Below are 3,943 nucleotides of genomic sequence, written 5' to 3'. Positions count from 1 at the left end.
TTTTTTTTTTTTTTTTGTTACAGAGTCTCACCTGTCACCCAGGCTGGCGAGCAGTGGCACACTCCTGGCCACAGCAGCCTCCAACTGCTGGGCTCAGGCGATCCTTCAGCCTCAGCCTTCCAAGTTGCCAGAACTATAGGTGTGCACTACTACACGTAGCTAATTTTTTGATTTATTGTAGAGATGAGGTCTCACCATGCTGTCCAGGCTGGTCTCGAACCTGCGAGCTCAGGCAATCCTCTCATCTCGGTCTCCCAAAATGCTGGGATCATAGAATTGAGCCACTGTGCCTGGCCCAACTAAGGTTCTTATAGTTTGAGGTTTTACGTTTAGGTCTTTGATCCATTTAGAGTTGATTTTTGTGTATGGTGACAGGTGTTTTAATCTTCTGCATGTGGTCAGTCAGTTTTCTCAGCACCATTTACTGAATAGGTTCTCCTCTTCCCAGTGGTTGATGGTAAAGGCTTTGTTGAAGATGAGTTGGTTGAGAAATTAAGGTTTTGCTTCCAGAATCTCTATCCTGTTTCATTGGTCTGTATGTCTGTTCTTGTACCAATGCCAGACTGTTTTGATTACTGTAGCCCGTTTTTTTTTTGAGTTGGAGTCTGAGTCTGTCGCCCAGACTGGAGTGCAGTGGCACACTTCCGGCCACCGCAGCCTCCACCTGCTGGGCTCCGGCGATCCTCCTGCCTCAGCCTTCCGAGTAGCCGGAACTACAGGAGCACGCTACCATGCCTGGCTAAAATATTTTCCTTATTTCATAAGTTACCGGGAACCAGTCCTATGTTACATTAATCCAAAGAGCTTTGAGAAGCTAGGTGCCTAACAGAAATTAGGGTTGCTAGGTTAGATCCAAAATTAGTTAATGTGTAACAGAACCAGAAGTCTTTGTGGTCATCTTTTCTACTGGACAGAAATTGTTTGCATATTTACTTAACAAAACACCTATATGTTAACCTCTGTCCCTATAGAATTGGAAAATAATGGAGGAAATATTAAAGTCAAATCAGCATTGCACAGAAATAATACCCATTTCTTTTTCCTATTTCTAAGTTTTAGAATTTTTTTTTCCGACAAATATATCATTAACTAAAATTGTTGGTATTTGAAAATTTAGAATTCATTTGGTTGAATTTATTATTGTAATGTGTTACTATTTTGCAGTCAAATGGGTCGTCCCTTCTCTTTGCTGTTTCATTTTTCTTATAATAAAACACGAGTGATACTCCTTGGACAAACAAGTTAAGAAAGGCATTGCATTCATCTAACGAGTATTTATCGTGTTGAGTACTGTTCTAGGTTCTCAGGATACAGCAGTGAACAAAGCAGGGAAATCTCTCTGTCTTCGTGGTCCTTACAGTTTGTCTCTGTGAGACAGAAAATAAACAATAAATGTAATAATAAAGTGTATCATGTGTAGGAGGTGACAGAGGAGAAAACAGAGCACAGTATCTTTGATGTCAGGTGTATGAGGAGAGGTGCTGTGAGTTGCAATTTTGAACAGGATGGTTAGAGTAGGCTTCATTGTTAAGATCGACGTTTGAGCAAAGGCTTGAAAGAGATGAGGGAGTCAGCCACATAGGGATCTGGGGCAAGATAATTTTGTGCAGAAGTCACAGCAGTGCCAATACCTTAATGAGAACTTGCCGGACTTGTTTGAAGAACAGCAAAGAGACCAATGTGACTGGAATCAAGTGAGACAGAGAGGAGGTTAGAAGCTTTATCACACAGAGTCATTGTATTTTACCACATTATCGTGTAAAAATGCTATAACTTTTGTATAATGTATAACCTTATCACATTAGACCCTTGTATTTTATTTTATTTATTTTATTTTTTATTTTTTGAGTTGGAGTCTCACGCTGTTGCCCAGACTGGAGTGCAGTGGCCCAGCCTCGACCTGCTGGGCTCCGGCGATCCTTCCACCTCAGCCTTCCAAGTAGCCGGAATTACAGGCATGTGCTACCACGCCCAGCTGATTTTTTGATTTATTGTAGAGATGAGGTCTCACTGCCCAGGCGGGTCTCGAACCCACGGGCTCAGGCAATCCACTCACCTCAGCCTCCCAAAGGCGTGGGATTACAGGCTGAGCCACCGAATCCGGCTATTTTTTATTTTTTATTTTTTTGAGTTGGAGTCTCACTCTGTCGCCCAGACTGGAGTCCAGTGGCCGCTCCCGGCCACTGCAGCCTCGATCTGCTGGGCTCCGACGATCCTTCAGCCTCAGCCTTCTGAGTAGCCAGAATTACAGGCGCGCGCTACCACACCCGGCTAATTTTTTGATTTATTGTAGGGATGAGGTCTCGCCAAGTTGCCCAGGTGGGTCTCGAACCCGCAGGCTCAGGCAATCCACTCACCTCAGCCTCCCAAAGGCGTGGGATTACAGGCTGAGCCACCGAGCCTGGCTATTTTATTTTAAGAATAAGTTGAGAATCATGAATCTGACATATTTGATCTGACATATTTGAAAGGATTCCTTTGACTGTTGAGGTGAAAATAGGCTTAGAGGATCAAAAGTAGAAATAGGAAAACCAGTTGAAAGGCTGTTGAAATAATTAAATAAAGAGATTTTAGTAGCTTGGACCAGGGTAGCAATAGTAGAGGAAGTTAAGAAAAGGTTGTATTCTGGATAGCATGAAGCAACATGATTTGCTGGTGAATTGGATGACGTAAGTGAAAAAAGGAGTACAAATTCACAGATTTTTAAAAATCTGAACTACTGGAAGGATGGAACTGCCATCAACTGGGATAGAGAGTGCTGTAGGTGGGAGAGATTTGGTGAGATAAAATCATGACCTCAGTTTGGGAGCTACTGACTTTGAGATGACTAGTAGACTTCCAAGTGGGCGACTGGATATGAGTCCTAACTTCAAGAGTGAGGGCTGCATTGAAGACATATATTTGACAATCACTGAACTACAGTGGGGATTTAAAAACAAGAACCTGGAAGAAAACCCATAGAACCAAGGACTGAGCCCTGGGACCCTCTAAGGTTAAAGAGATCATTTATTTATATGACTAAGCAACTTGTGTTTGATTAATGTCAACAGAGTTTTTAGTTTCATATCAATCAATAGCAAAACATTACTAAGATTTTTGTACCACTTATTGCCGACTAAAAGTTAAGCCAAGTGTAATATATGCTAAGTCACATTATTTTGTTATTTCAATAGGTAAAATTGTAAATAAGCAATTAATTAAAAAATTCTTTGAGAATAAATAATATTTTGGCATTTGGTAGTAGGTAAAGAAGTTAATATCTTTTAAGAGAAATTTGTTCTGTGCTTATTTCATTTCACATCATATTAAAAATGTTCAGCTCATCAGATAAATATATTGGATATGTATTATGTACCTTGACCTTTAGAACTCATTGTCTAAATGTTACATAGATGCAGTTACAGCATTATGCTGTCTCTGATACTTGATAAGCTTTGCAAAAAGAACTGGTAGTTAACAAAACCTCTATTATGTGTACCATATAATTATGCCAAAGACATGGGCTGTCTTTTTAGGGAAGTGGGGGGAGTATGTATAGCCTGTGTAAAACTCCCTGATTTGGTCCTGTTGAGTGTTTGAAGGATAGCCAAGCATGTTCTGGAGAAAGCAGGTGGCCCTTGAAAACAGCTTAGCAATTAACATGGGACGTTTTCTTCTCCTAAAGGTTCTCTGAAGCCCGTCAATACGTGGAATGACAGCTTTGACAGCCTCCCTATTCTCCTGCGGTTTGGTTTGGGGTTTCCACACCATGGTTTTATTTCTTCTGCTTAGGAGTATACCTTCAAAAAATTAAATTTGTCTTCTGCAATCAACTGAAAACTTTGTATACAAGCAACTTTTTTGTTTATCAGTCAGATCATAGCAATACGATAAAGACAAATCATAGAGATAAAAATGGAAAAGGCATTTCCACTCATGTAATTATCTTGGAGTCATGATCATT

The 3,943-nt window shown here is 40.6% G+C and overlaps 1 long non-coding RNA gene across 1 annotated transcript in view; it reads right to left on the bottom strand.

The window, feature by feature from the left end:
- The window catches only part of LOC110596069, an 8,538-nt gene that overhangs the window by 2,912 nt on the left and 1,683 nt on the right, over positions 1–3,943 (bottom strand). Inside the window, exon 2 of the long non-coding RNA XR_002482238.1 lies at positions 1,632–1,684. This is a non-coding gene — a long non-coding RNA (uncharacterized LOC110596069). The remainder of the gene's footprint in view (positions 1–1,631; positions 1,685–3,943) is intronic.

Source organism: Carlito syrichta, unplaced genomic scaffold (genome assembly GCF_000164805.1).
Source record: "Carlito syrichta isolate Samal-C Ts95f unplaced genomic scaffold, Tarsius_syrichta-2.0.1 Scaffold306376, whole genome shotgun sequence".
NCBI classification, from domain to species: domain Eukaryota; kingdom Metazoa; phylum Chordata; class Mammalia; order Primates; family Tarsiidae; genus Carlito; species Carlito syrichta.
This window is presented reverse-complemented; position numbering and strand designations above follow the sequence as displayed.